Below are 15,454 nucleotides of genomic sequence, written 5' to 3'. Positions count from 1 at the left end.
TTTCTGATACCCTTTGCAGTGTAAAATGGGAGTTTGTGAATTAATTGTATTAGGGTTCTCCAAAGAAAGAGAACCAGTAGGATATACCTATATCTATATCAATAACAATGTGTGCCTATACACACACACACACACACACACACACACACACACACACACATATATATATATATAGAGAGAGAGAGAGAGAGAGAGCGCGAGTCTTATTATGAGGAATTAATTCACATGATTATAGGGGCTGAGTCTCATGATCTACTTGTGGCAGACTGGAGACCTAGAAAGCCAGTGGTATACTTCAGTCTGAGTTGGAAGAGCTGAGAACTAGGGGAACCAGTTCTGCCCTTAAATCCCAGTTCAAGGTTCAAGGGCAGAAGAGGACCCACGTCCCAGCTGAAGCAGGCAGACAGGTAGAAGAAGAAGAAGGGGTGAATTCCTCCTTCTTACTACAGCTTTCATCCTATGCAGGCCCTCAAGAGCTTGGATGGTGCCAGCCCATACTGGGGAAGGCAATCTACTTTACTGAGTTCATAGATCCAAATGTTAACCTTGTCCAGAAACACTCTCATAGACACACCCAGGAAAACATGTCTCATCTGGGCTCCCTATGACACAGTCAAATTAACACATATGACACGGCAGTCAACCATCACATTCATGTGATGTTGTCAGCCTATGACAATAATGTATGTGGAACACATGACTTCCTTCTTCAAGAATGTATTTTACTAAACCAGTGGCTCTTTTCCCTTCTGTGCTCTGTGCCCTTTGAAGCTGTGAATTGTTGGTGGCCCTCCTACTGAGATTAAGTTCTATCCATAGTTCTTTCAGTGTTTACTTGTCTGTCTTTCAGCACTGAGCTGCCCTAGAATAGAATTGTTGACCAGCCCAGTCACACATTGTTATCCATTCCTGAGAAATTCCTCCCACTTCTGGTAAACATGACTCCACCCTGAGAGCTGGCTCCTTGTTAGGCCTCACCTCTTACCTCACAGGCAGGTGGACCCTGCTCCACACTCTTGCAGACTGGCTCAGGTCCCTTCCATCTCAAAGACATCACCAGAGCAAAATGCACCCCTGTTTTTTTTTTTTTTTAAGATTTTATTTATTTATTCATGAGAGACACACAAAGAGAGAGGCAGAGACACAGGCGGGGGCGGCGGGGGGGAAGCAGGCTCCCTGTGGGGAGCCCGGTGCGGTACTTGATCCCAGAACCCTGAGATCACGACCTGAGCCGAAGGCAGACGCTCAACCACTGAGCCACTCAGGTGCCCCTGCACCTGTGTTTTTAACAGAAATGAATTTCACACATTGATTGGAATTTGGTGGCATGCTGGTGAAAGGTAGGAGAAGCATTATTCTAAATGTGTCTATACTGTTTGTTGAATATCTGATGTTCAGCAGTAAAGCAGACCAGGTCATACTTGAATGTTCAATGCTCAAGGTGGGCCAATTTCCTTCCGTTGAAACTTTCTGATGCTTGATGTGTTTGCAGGAAGTCAGGCTCCTCCAGGTACGAGGCATCATTTTCTGAAACTTTGCTAAATATCAATGAGGGCTGGCAGAGGCAGGCGAGAGCTGCTTCTCAGTATGGGCACCTTAATGATACAGCCCACGACAATAAAGTGGGCATTCAATAATAGTTAAGCACCTTGGACATGACCCAACACGTGCAACCATTTTTCTGATTCTGTCCCCCGCCCCTGCCCCCCTCATTCAGCTTTGCTTTTGAACTTTCACTTTTAGCTGTCCTTAATGGGCCTTGGGCTGTGCCTGGGCCCCACAGACGTGCACACGGCCACATCGGCGATGGCCCGCACAGACTTGGAGCTGGCGGGCACGCAGCTGTCCCTGAGGACGGAGCCCTGCACGCCGAGTATTGCTAGTTACATCACGAAGTTTTGTCTTTTTTTCCTGTGCCAGCCTGAGCCTGTCTAGTTTGCTTCAACACATCGTGGGTTCAACGGAGACATTTTTCAGGGAGCTGGGCTCTTGTGATTTTTTATTCCACGTCTCCCACATCCCCCCCTCCACGAACGGTTGGCAACCCTCTCCTCCCCCCAAAAAGAATGCTGACCTCCACTTTCACATGAAGCACAGTGGGGCTCAGCTAGTCTTTCTTGCAGCTTTGATTTTAATTCAAGTGATGTGAGCATCGAGGACTTCTCAGGAGGATATCTTGCAAACTTCAAATTGCTATTGCCTTTTTGGGACATTAAAGAAAGTTTCTCGTGCCCCTGGGCTTCCCGGAGGACACTTCCAAACACCAGATCTGCTTTGACTTGAAGGAGGATGACGTGTGTACACTTGATAGAATGGTAAGGAGCGGCAAGGAATAAAGACATAGCAGGGTCGCAAATTCACTCACACTCCACTCAGATGTGCAATATCAAGCGGGTCTGAGCTTTTTCAGGCACCCCCTACTTGGCAATTAACAATATCGGAGTCTCTTCCAATTTAAATGTTCTCATTTTAATTTAAATACTTCAGTTATTAGAAATTCAATTCTTTTCTAGGGCTGGTTTAAATTTTCCCCCTTAAACACCTTGTCCTCTAGAGGTAAACGCTCATTCTCCATCCCAGGGTGGTTAAAGAGGCTGCATGTTGTTTGGCGGGAGAAGAGAAAGGGGACCATGTGTGATTCTCTGGATCCTTGCTGGTCTTGGCGGCAAAGTGGCAGGACTGGCCTGGCCCCAGTACTGGGATCACTGTCCACCGGCCTGTTGGGGTGACATAATAGCCCCCACTTCTGGTCACAGGGCCTGTTATGGCCTCTTCATCCTGATCATGGTTTTCATCATCCCACCTTCACACCCCTATACCCTAGAATGCCCCACGTGCCCTCTGGGGCTCTAGGGATCTAGAGCGTTGCCACAGACTTACAAGCCTGATTATATTCTTCCATTGTTGTCCCATTGCCTTGTACCGTGTGGGACCACACAGGAGACTTCTTGAGGCCTGTAGCCTCCCTCTGAGACTTCCCACAGGAGTGAGACAAGGAATGAGTCTCGAGTGTCCTGACATTCTCAGCCTTCCCTTCCATCTATCTACTATGCCCCCTGTTCCAGGCTCAGGCTCTGAGAGGAGAGCTCAGGCCCCACCTGGTTTCCTTGTCTGCCTGCCCCCTTTGGCTTCTTCATCCAACCCCTTAGGCAGAACCTCTGCATCCCATCCTGATGGCCCAGAGTAAATCTCTAGAATCTATTCCACCAGGTATGGCTCTCCATATACTAATGGGAACTAAAGGAATTTAGAAAATCCTCTTCCTTTTCAACAATGCCTGGCTTTGAAGATGATTTTCTTACTTAAGAGGTCAAGAAAGTCAGCTTTGAGATTCAAACTGATCAATGGTCTCTTTGTTCTAGGCAGTATCCCTGGGGCCAGAAGCCTTGTGCCTCAGCCTTGGAGGTGGAAGACTGCAGGGGAAGGTGATTTAAGAGGAAACCAGAAAGTTAGATGTGTAATATTTGCAAAATATTATCCCAGTTACAGAAATATGATTCCGGGCTTTCAAGAAGCACAAACACTCCCATTTTAGGAAATGTCCATTTATACAATTTTCCTGTTTGAAACATCCATAATTTTTGACTTCCTTCCTAAAACACTTTCCCCAGAGTCATATGTACTTTGAAAGACTGTCTTTGAAGGATTTTTTTCCACTTTCCTTCTCGATTTTTCCAGTTAACAAACAACACTGAATCTGCAATATGTTATCTCTACCCATTTGCTCTTCCTCTACTCTAGATTCTCCCTTCACTTAGCTCTCCTTTCCCTCTTGGGAACCCCTAAGTCATGAGGTCGTCATCATTGTGCAGAAGAGAGCTATAATCCCTGTGGCTGGAAGGAAGGAAGGTGGTAGCAGCATGCTGGGTGGTTGCTGTGATCATTACGAAGAAAGGACAACCAACTTGGTTTTCATGAGGCAAATGACATTTAGCTTTTCTTTGCACGTTATCTCCATGGTAAAGACCATGACCCCAAAGAAGATGGACACAGCACAGAGAGGAGTAAGTTTTCCTTGTGCTTGTCAAAGTGTGTCACGGCTCTCCCATGAAGTGCAGTACAATTCTCCTAATGCAATTAGGCAAGCACCTTCCTTTTCTCTGGAAATGCACTTAGAGATGTCAGTCTGGCCTGTGGTCACCAGGCTGGGAAGAACTTTGTTATGGAACCTGAAACTTGGCCTGCTTACGTGTTTTGCAACAAAACCCTGAAGTTCACATGAACTTTTCAACTGGTGAGTTTGGCTGGGGGTTCATCCCAGGTTCACTTGGGTTTTTGGACAGAAGACTCTGACCCAGGGGTGCTTAGTGTGTGCTTCATGTCTGATGCGTTAGTCTTCTCACGCCTGCTGGGCAACACTCTCTACCCCATTCTTTGGATGTGACAGGAAGTTACTTTTTCTCCCTCAAACTCTGTGGATAGAACGCAATCTCCAGGACAGGCTTTAAGTAGAGAGCAGCTGGTTTCTGCAGCTCAACAAAGCACTAGCCCTGCTTGTTGGGTCCTCCCAACCTGGCCTACAGTGACACTCTTGCCCTTCATTGGCAAGGTGTGTGTGTGTGTGTGTGTGTGTGTGTGTATAATAAAAATCACAGCTCCTTCCATGAGTAGAGATATGTGACAATTATTCAGCATGTTTAGTTAATTCTCACAGACACCTGGAAAGAAAAGTTGTGTTGTTCCCACATTGCTTCTGAGGAAACCGATATTAGAACTTGAAGCCAGTGCCGTGGCCAGAAGAGAGTGTGAAACAAACAGGACACAGTATAATGGTGGTCAACACAGCCCTTCTTACCAACTCATATCCAATGGTTCTGAGACTGGGACTTGTCTTGGGGGATGCAATACAAAGTAGCATCTGACAGCGTGAGCTCTAGAACTTCCCTCCAAAAGCCAGCTACTTTTGTGAGGCCCAGTGTAAAATGAAAACGCAGGATCCCTTGTTCAAAAAGCAGGAAAAAATGCCCATTAAATGTACTAAAAGGCAAAGCTTTTCCCTTGCCTTTGTGGTCTCTCTTTTGATTTATCATGGTGTTTTTTTTTTTTATTTGCTATTTAATGTCATTCCCCATGAAGAGAAATTAAAATCTTAAATTATTAGCATACCTTGTGCCGTTCAATTTTATGTTGCAGAATGCTGGTTTTAAATGTAAACTTAAGGGCATTTAATTCATGCAGAATCATCGTAATGACACAGTTCTTATTTCACAGCTCACACATACAGAGGAGACATTGCACAAATCTAATTCAACTGCTCTGTTTTGCGTCTTGACCTGTGCACATCCTCCCAACATCTGTAGCATTGGCTAACTGGTGAGGTAGGGAACACTGAGAGGGAAGAAACTGGGGGTTGTCCTATGTCTCTCTTCCCTTCCATGTAATCATTCTCTGTGGAAGTGGTTGGCTAATAAAGAGAAGCAACAAGAGTAAGAAAGGATGGGATAGGGGTCATTGATCGTTTGATTCTTAGAATGCTATTGCCTTCTTTCTGTGTCAGAAGCAAGTTCTGGTTCAGATGAAAATGAGCAGCCTCTCAGGGCTGTCAGCACCCTCTGTTTACTTACTCGTAGACATAACACTCTTATCTTGTACTCACTTTGAGACTCAGTGAACTATCACGCATCACAGGTGCACTGAAACTCTGTGCCACAGGACATCCTAAATGAGATATGTGAACGAGGAGGCAGGGACCGGCAGATGTGTTGTGCGCATCTCCTCTCCTCATGCGCGCGCTCCGTTGTCTTGTCGGACTTCATTTACAAACCCAGTTCTGAAGACAAAATTACTAGGAATCTGAAAATGATGACAGTAGAGCATTAAGCGGAGTCATCTTGAGTGTGGGGACCTGTGTCACTGCACAGGCTATATTCTGTGGACCTGCTCTGGAGCTGCTTCTCACCTAGGCGCAAATCATGGTCTCGCCATATTTTGACCATGTAAACTCCAGGAAGTGTGTTAATCTTCTGTAGCCTCAGTTTTCTGATCGGCAAAACAGGAATATAAATAGTGCTTATTTTGTTATAAAGCATCTGTTCAGTGTCTTTAACAGTACTGTCCAAAAGAAACATACTGTGAGTCAAAATGCAAGTCTCACATACTTTTACATTTTCTACGAGCTAGGTTCGTTAAAAGCAGTAGGAAGAAACAGGTGAGAAAATTAAAATATTTTCTTTAACACAAATGACCCCAAATATTATCATGTCAAAATGTAATCCATTTAAGAAGTTATTGACCATATTTTTTACATTCATTTTGCATGAAAAGTTTTCAAAAACTGGTGAGTATTTTCCACTCACAGCACACATTTCGAGGGCTCAGTGGCCACAAGTGGCTAGAGAGCATCCTATTGCATAGCACAAGAGTAGAATACAGGGAATGCTCAATAAACATTAGCTAGCCGATGCTGAGATGGAGCATCACAGGCAAGCAGTTTCTTAGGAAATGCCCAGAACAATGCCTATAAGGGGTGAGGAGGGTGGGACTGGGCAGAGGGAGACGCTGAGCTGCAGTGTAGCTGCCAAAGGGGCCTCTGTTATTCTTTCAGGATGCTCTGAAGCTGGAGTGAGCTTTTGGAGATGTCCCAAAGTGGAGCAGGAAGGAAGGGCCCAGTCCTGGATGTGAGGCTTCCCTGTGCAGGGGTGTAGTTTGGGGCAAGCCAGCTCCTTTTGGCCAAGCGTAGTCCTGGGGAGGGACCAGTGAACTGCTATCAGGCATCATTCCTGGCAGCTGGTAAACAGGAGCTCCAGCCCTGAGAGGGTGATCTGGGTGGCACTTCACGGAATCCACTACTCTCTACCCCCTTGTGTCATTTGACTCTACCTACATCATGAAACAAGTTCCCCACGTCTGGGAACAGCTCATGAGGATTCCAGTTGTTCTCTTCCAGAGGAAGCGTTTATGAGGAAGATTAGTGAAACAGACCGCCTTGCCCTCCTTGCTGCAAGTAATCTTTGGGCCTGCCATCAGTGCCATTTCCGTCCTCTACTATCCTTCATCCTCAGCTGGTACCTCTGTGAGAGGTGTGAGCTCCTGGTCAAAATGCCCTTCTCAGACTCTGGTTGCCAAGATTATCTGTTTACATCACAACTGGGGAGGGGAATGCCAGGAGATGCCCCGGTGGATCACCTGGTAAGAGCGTTTTCCTCCCTGCACCATTATGGGACAGCAGCCCTACGTCCCCCTGATCAGGGTCATTTACTCTTGATGGGATGGGAACTTCTTCTCTTGTCTGTAGATTTCCTGTCTCTGGAAGCTTAATGTGACCAGGAGGCATTCACAGCAGCAAGTTTGTTTGTTTGTTTTTTAAACAGACAACTTTTTTTTTTTTTTTAATTTACTCATGAGAGACACACACACACACAGAGGCAGAGACACAGGCAGAGGGAGAAGCAGGCTCAATGCAGAGAGCCCGACGTGGGACTCGATCCAGGGTCTCCAGGATCACACCCTAGGCTGAAGGCGGCGCTAAACCGCTACGCCACCGGGGCTGCCCCACAGCAGCAAGTTTAACAGGATTTTTGGTGGGCAGCAATGTGTCAGTAGCTCCCAGCAATAACCATCTGATTCCCTGCTCCTTGTGCTTCCTCAAAACTTGTCAAATGTCCAAGATAATGTACATGCTGACATGTTCCTTTCCCCCGATATGCCATCCCAGCTGACCACTGGTGAGAGTGTTAACAATTGCACTGGCTAGAGGCCCTATAAAGACAATGATTGTATTTTGCAAACCACCGTATTCCCGGCAGTTTGCCCTGGCCCTGGCAAGCAGTCAGTGCTGAGTAGCGTATGCCGAGTTGCCTCAGCAGACTGTCTACGTGAGGTGCTAGTGATGTAGTGTTGAGTGGAACTGCCATCGTCTCTGTCCCCACAAAATTCATAGTGCAGGAGTGGACACAGACCTCAGTCTGAGCAATAATTACACACTGTGACCATGAAGACACATTGTAGGGAGCCTTGAGAGCATATGCAAGACATCGTGACCAAGTCTGGGGAGCCAGGGCAGGTGTCCCCTGGAGAGCTGGTGAAGGAGCAGTGGGAGCTATCCAGATAGCAAATCCAGGGTCCTTTTCTCTTGTTCTGCTCTGTGAGAACCATAAAGCTAATGAGGACAAATGAACACCCTACCTCAATAATTAGGAATTACTAGAATAGGACAGCAGAGAGAGAGAGAGAGAGAATATTCTCGATTCTTTAACCCCCATTTTTTTCTAGAGTGCATCAGAGTGTGAGTTTGCACACATTTGGCAGGATCCCAGCACTGCCTGCAGTGTTCTGGGGTGATCATGAAGCCAGGGCTCCTTCCCACACTTACTTGTGCTGTTTGGCAGGTGGCAGCTAAAATCCCAGCTAGCCCTGTGGACAGTGGAAGCCAAAGCCATTCCACTAAGCAGCTTTCCAGTGACAGTCCCTGTAGCTGTCCCAAGCTGTTTAAGTGGGTGCCAAAAGCATTGCAGAATTATCATCCTCTGTCTGAGTATAGGGGAGACAGCTCTTATCACACTCTAAAACAAGAATTGAAAAACCCCTTCTGCCCCATTCCTCTGTTGCAGAAGCAAGCGATCCTCACATTTCCTGATACCCTGCTGTGTGCTCAGGGTTCCCATAGGCATTACCTCATTCTTTCCTGCAAGATGGATATTACTAAGCCCATTTATTTTTTTCAGATGAGGAGACTGAGGTCATGGAAGTCAAGCTATTTAACCAACCTCTCAGGGCTAGCCAGTGGCAAATGCATGCATCAGGTAACTATATTCTAATCACTGGCATATTGGAAAAGCCGACACGGGAGCAGCCACTCATCTTCCCCCAATCCACTGTTCTTCCAGCTACTCAGGCGAAAGGCCTTGAAAGTGTCCTCAATTTCTCTTTTTCCCTCAAATTCCACATTCAGTCCATCATCAATAAATATAACAGTCGTCAGTGATGTATACTTAGATGACATTTGTATGTCAATTCCTATGTGCCCAAGATTATCTCACTGAATGAGGTAGGCACTGTTAGAAGTCCCATTTTTCAGACGAGGACACTAAAATGCAGAGAAGTTAAGAAATTGGCTCAAGCTCCCATGGCAAGTGTGTGAAGAGTGAGGACTTGAATCCAGGAAGTTTGAATCCAGAGTGTATGTTTTTAAATCATTACCTTTTAAGTGTATCGAATTGACTCTACATCTCAAACCCATTGTGAAATTGTTTTCACCAGCTCAGGGCCTGACAGCCTGGTTCAAACCACCTGTATGTTGCGCCTGGACTTCAGCTATAGTCTCTCTGTTTCCATTCTCTAATTCCTTCTTCACAGAGAAGTTGGTAAGGGCAATTAAAATATATATTAGATCGTATCACTCTCTACCCAGAGTTCTCCATACTCTTCACCATGACCCACAAATGCTTTTCATGATCTGTAGCTTGTCTTCCTCTCTGATCTCACCTCATACTATGTTTCCCCTCATTCATTAGCCTCCAACCCCACTGGCCTTCTTGTATTCCTCGAATATACCAATTCCTGCCACAGGGCCTTTGCATATGCTTGTATGCCTTTGTCCCAGACCTTTATATAGCTCTGTCTCTGATTTTTTTCCTTAGGTCTTTGTTCAAATGTAACCTTCATGGAAAGTCATTCCCTGACAACTCTATAGTAGGCAAAATTCTAAGATGGCCCCCATGATCTCTGCTCCCTGGTGTAATGTCCATGTGCAGGTAAATCTGGGATTTAATGGGATAGAACTTCCATAATTAAGTTACTAATCACTTGACTTTGAGTTAATCAAACAAAGACTATCCTGAGTGCGGCTGACCTCGTTAGATGAGCCCTTAAGAAGAGGAATAAGCAGTAACAGATATTCTCCTTCTGCCTCCATGAGTTCTACAGCTGTAAAGAACTGAACTCTGCCAACAAACACATGATCTTGGAAGAGGACCCCGTGCCTCGGATGCGACCCAGCCCTGGCTGACCCTTTGACTACAACCTTCTGAGATTTACACAGAGAACCCATGCCTTGATTCCTGACCATGGAAAATGTGAGATAATACATTTGTGTTGCTTTAAGCCACTAAGTTTGTGGTAATTTGTTACACAGGAAAAGAAAGTGAACACAACGTCTAAAATACATTCTTTACCGCTGTTCTCAGTCTTCTTTCCCTGCATTGTTTATCTTTTTAGGATTTTTTTTTTTTTTTTGCCACCTGAAGTGATATCTCCTAATGATTTGTCTTGTCTGATTGTCCCACTGGAAATAAAATCTCTACAAGGGAAGAGACCTTGGCTTGTTTACTGTCCATTTTCCAGCTTCTTAGAGCAGTGTCTGGCACATAGTAGGTACTCGGTAAATACTTGTTGAATGAATGCATAAATAAGTTTATGTGCATTCAGTCTTTACCTAACTCGAAAGATGATTCTTGGGTCAACCTCAGTTTAGTCAAACTTGGCATTGAGAATCTCAATTTATATATAAAAGAGTTTGATATTGATTTTTTTATTGTCTAAAAGAACATAAAATATGAGCCAATTTACAAGGTGCCACTTAGATGCAACATTTTAGGAGGATATGTATTGCATAAAGCAAGGTAAACCTGGCCGTCTAATGTCCTCATTATTGTTACTTCAAACAAATGTTAGTGTATTTTAACATAAAGAAGCAGGACAGAAGGCAGACAACCTAGACGATAGGCACTTGTCGAAAAACATCTTGGAGAAGCATACTGGGTGAATGGAATATATGATCAAAGTGCTACCAGCACAATTTAATGGCAGTCAAGAGGAAATTTACTTAAAAAAAAAAAAAAAAAACTTCAGTGACAGCAGTGCCCAGAACAATTTAATGGATTATTTGAAATTGTTATAATGGTGAATTGCTCTATGAATTAAACATCCATAACAAAATAAAGATGGACAAAATAAACTTGCTAATACCCAGCACCATCCCCTTTTTGTTCATTTGTGATGATGAGTGATCATACCCTGGGATAGATTCTCACCCATTTTTTAAGGGTGGAATGCTAACATTTACAATTACAAACAAGAGAAAGCAGAAACGTTTGAGGCTCTGAAAACAACACATTTCCCCTGGTGGAACCAGAGGATGCTCTCCCCTGGGGGGAGAGTCTGCAGAGTGCTCTTTCAGTGTCCTTGCTGTTGTTGGGGGCGGACGACTCGCAGGTGAGTGCCTTCAAACTGACCACCCAGCTGTGTGCCCTTTGCCTTCTGCGACCTGCCAGTAGCGATGCTGCGAAGGCATACATTGGTTGGAAATCATGAGCCATTTCTCACACGGAAGGAGGAATTTACGAAATTAAACATCCCTAACCAAATAAAGATGAACAAAATAAACTTGCGAATACTCAGCACCATCCCCTTTTTGTTCATTTGTGGTGATGGGTGATCCTGAGATCTCATATCTGATTTGGAGCTCCACATCCTCCTTCCCTGCCACCATGAGGCATGCGTCACACTTCTGGGAGCAGGAGCCTGAGGTCTGGCTATTGGGGGCAGCCCTGTGAGCACCTGTGGGAGCCCTGACTCTGAACTCTCATCCCTCTATCGGTACACAGAATAAATATCTTCTTTTCCCCATAGGAAACACCTTATAAAAGAACAAAGTGTCCTGCAGAATTACTCCTGGGATGGAAAGCGTTGCTCTCAGTGAAACTTTTTCACCTCTGCAGACACAGGCTCCAGCAGCCCCGGGAGCTCTGGGGAAGCAGGGCTAGCCTCCTTGGGCCACCTGCATGTCCAGCATACAGTCAAGGTTACCTCCTCAGCAGTCCCCCTGGCCAGCCCTCCTCGGCTCACTAGCCTGCTTTTGTTCGGGTCATCATCGGCTCTCCCTTGGATTAGTAGTTTGCTACCTGGGTTTCTCACTTCCATCTTGTTACTCACACCTGCCATTCCCAACCCATGAACCCTCCTCTGAGGCCCCTCCCTGGGGGTCAGCCAGGCTGCACTTGGAGTTCTCAGGGTGCTCTAGCCTGTCTCACGCTGTTTTCAATGAAAACAAAGCAAAACCATTTTTTAGCTTTTTTTCGCAACGGGTTTGCCGCCAGAACACAGGTGTCGTGAAAACCACCGCTAAACCTAAACCAAAATGGGAAAGGAGAAGACTCACATCAACATCGTCGTCATTGGACACGTAGATTCGGGCAAGTCTACCACTACTGGCCATCTGATCTACAAATGTGGTGGGATCGACAAAAGAACTATCGAAAAATTTGAGAAGGAGGCTGCTGAGATGGGAAAAGGCTCCTTCAAGTATGCCTGGGTCTTGGATAAACTGAAAGCTGAACGTGAACGTGGTATCACCATTGATATCTCCCTGTGGAAATTCGAGACCAGCAAGTATTACGTGACCATCATTGATGCCCCAGGACACAGAGACTTTATCAAAAACATGATTACAGGCACATCTCAGGCTGACTGTGCTGTCCTGATTGTTGCTGCTGGTGTTGGTGAATTTGAAGCAGGTATCTCCAAGAATGGGCAGACCCGTGAGCATGCCCTTCTGGCTTACACACTGGGTGTAAAACAACTAATTGTTGGTGTTAACAAAATGGATTCCACTGAACCACCCTACAGCCAGAAGAGATACGAGGAAATCGTTAAAGAAGTCAGCACCTACATTAAGAAAATTGGCTACAACCCCGACACAGTAGCATTTGTGCCAATTTCTGGTTGGAATGGTGACAACATGCTGGAGCCAAGTGCTAACATGCCTTGGTTCAAGGGATGGAAAGTCACCCGTAAAGATGGGAATGCCAGCGGAACCACACTGCTTGAAGCCCTGGATTGCATTCTGCCACCAACTCGTCCAACTGATAAGCCCTTGCGTCTGCCTCTCCAAGACGTCTACAAAATTGGTGGTATTGGTACTGTCCCAGTGGGTCGAGTGGAGACTGGTGTTCTTAAGCCTGGTATGGTGGTCACCTTTGCTCCAGTCAATGTTACAACTGAAGTAAAGTCTGTTGAAATGCACCATGAAGCTTTGAGTGAGGCTCTTCCTGGGGACAATGTGGGCTTCAATGTCAAGAACGTATCTGTCAAAGATGTTCGTCGTGGCAATGTGGCTGGTGACAGCAAAAATGACCCACCAATGGAAGCAGCTGGCTTCACAGCTCAGGTGATTATCCTGAACCATCCAGGCCAAATCAGTGCTGGATATGCACCTGTGCTGGATTGTCACACAGCTCACATTGCTTGCAAGTTTGCTGAGCTGAAGGAAAAGATAGATCGTCGTTCTGGAAAGAAGCTGGAAGATGGTCCCAAGTTCTTGAAATCTGGGGATGCTGCCATTGTTGATATGGTTCCTGGCAAACCTATGTGTGTTGAGAGCTTCTCTGACTATCCTCCTCTGGGCCGTTTTGCTGTTCGTGACATGAGACAGACGGTTGCTGTGGGTGTCATCAAAGCAGTGGACAAGAAGGCAGCTGGAGCTGGCAAAGTCACCAAGTCTGCCCAGAAAGCTCAGAAGGCTAAATGAATATTATCCCTAATACCTGCCACCCCAGTCTTAATCAGTGGTGGAAGAACGGTCTCAGAACTGTTTGTGTCAATTGGCCATTTAAGTTTAATAGTAAAAGACTGGTTAATGATAACAATGCATCGTAAAACCTTCAGAAGGAAAGGAGAATGTTTTGTGGACCATTTGTTTTTTTTTTTTTTGTGCGTGTGTGGCAGTTTTAAGTTATTAGTTTTTAAAATCAGTACTTTTTAATGGAAACAACTTGACCAAAAATCTGTCACAGAATTTTGAGACCCATTAAAACAAAAGTTTAATGAGAAAAAAAAAAAAAAAAAAAAAAAAAAAAAACATTTTTTAACCTGTTGTGTTGACAGTAATCCAAAGGACAATTTTAATTGCTGGCAAGCGTGTGGACAATCAGGCACTCTAGTAGAGTGTGGAGGCAAGGGTAAATGGATACAATCTGTGAAAATTTATTTTGAAAAGTGCTTCCCTTAGGCAGCTATCATCTAGAAATAACAGCATGCAATGTTCGAAATGCATGTATGAGGCTGTTTGGGCAAAGCCACATTGATAATACCACTTATCAGAAATGACCTGAAAGTCCACGAATAGCTGAATGGGTAAAGATGGGTATAGCTCTCGATGAATGCTCAATGCTTCTGGGGGAGATGTGGATTAAATCTGTATGTTCTAGTATGAAGAACATGATTCAGTAAAAAATGCCAGAGTACTTTCAATGAAAAGGTATATATATATATATATATATATATATATATATATATATATATACAGTAACATATATACATACTTTTTTTTTCTTTTTGCTTAGTAATACATTTGGGGAAGTATTTAACAACTAATAATAGGAATAACCTGTGGTTGGCTTTGTGTGTATACACACGAGTCAGTGTGTAGGTTTGACAGTCATTACTGATTGCCTATCCAGTGCCCACTCTCCCATCCTCACCTTCTCACAGGATCCCAACTTCATCTGGACATCCACCTTTCAGGGGGTGGGGAGTGGAGACAAACAGAACATAACACTCCCAGCTCCGCCACGAACGCTGACCAGGCTCTGCCAACCCTGGTAGTTCCGTTCCTCTTCTGGTTCCTCTTCTTGGTGACGAGTGGGCACATGACTTGGTTTTGGCCAAGGAGAGGTGATGGGAGAATCTGGGAAAGGATTCTCCTGCCTGTCTTGCCTCTTCTGAGTGGGACCGTGGAGTCGCTGTGGCCATTGAAGAACCCTGAGGTATCTAAACCCAAAGACCAGGTGCACACCCGGAGGGTGGCAGAGAGGAAAGATGGAAAGGACCTAGGTTTTGATGTCATGAGTTGCTGAGTTAACCAAGTTTGGATCCATTCTGCCTTGGGACTTCTTAGTCTGTGAGATAATCAATGTCCTCTTGCTGACATCACCAGGAGCCATGGGTGCTCTCTTCTTTGTTGCCCAAGGCCTCCCAACTGGTAATGAGAGGTTGGGATTACAGAAGCAGAAGGACTTTTATATTCTCATTTATTTGTAATTTAAAAACTGGCAAGATTGTCTATGGATCTTACTCTTTTGTCATTTCCCATATTTTGCAAAAAGAAAAAAAAAAGCAAAATATATAACTGAGGCAGGCTACAGGTAAGTCTCCCTGTTGTCACCCAACACAACAAGGCAGTGGGGTTGGCCCTGACACTGGGTCAGACAAACCTTACCTCTCCTTCCTTGGCTGTGAGACTTTGCCTTAAAACCTGAGTGTCAGCCTTCTTAGCCATAAGAATAATTATAGGCGCCCCTTCTCAGGATCGCTATGGAGACTGTGGAACTCAAGGATAAAAACTGGCATCTCAGTAAATGTTATTCCTTTGATTTCCTGAATCTGAACTCTGATTTTTCTCGGGACTTCGATGGGCCAGAAAATCAAGGGATGAACACTGACAGTCAAGAGACTGGGTAACGACTTGGGTAACGAATGGGAGTTCAGGCCTCAATCTGCCCAACATGGCTTAGGGTAT

At 45.0% G+C, this 15,454-nt stretch overlaps 1 long non-coding RNA gene across 1 annotated transcript; it reads right to left on the bottom strand.

The window, feature by feature from the left end:
• Window positions 1–1,875: 1,875 nt before the first annotated feature.
• Window positions 1,876–15,232, bottom strand: LOC144322240 (uncharacterized). Its single transcript, XR_013387828.1, has 4 exons — window positions 15,155–15,232; window positions 14,418–14,914; window positions 5,597–5,793; window positions 1,876–2,717 (listed from the first exon to the last, which is right to left on the bottom strand). It is a non-coding gene; the product is annotated as an uncharacterized LOC144322240 (long non-coding RNA).
• Between the last annotated feature and the right edge of the window lie 222 nt (window positions 15,233–15,454).

The sequence above is a fragment of the Canis aureus genome, chromosome 10 (genome assembly GCF_053574225.1).
Source record: "Canis aureus isolate CA01 chromosome 10, VMU_Caureus_v.1.0, whole genome shotgun sequence".
In the NCBI taxonomy this organism is placed as follows: Eukaryota; Metazoa; Chordata; class Mammalia; order Carnivora; family Canidae; genus Canis; species Canis aureus.
This window is presented reverse-complemented; position numbering and strand designations above follow the sequence as displayed.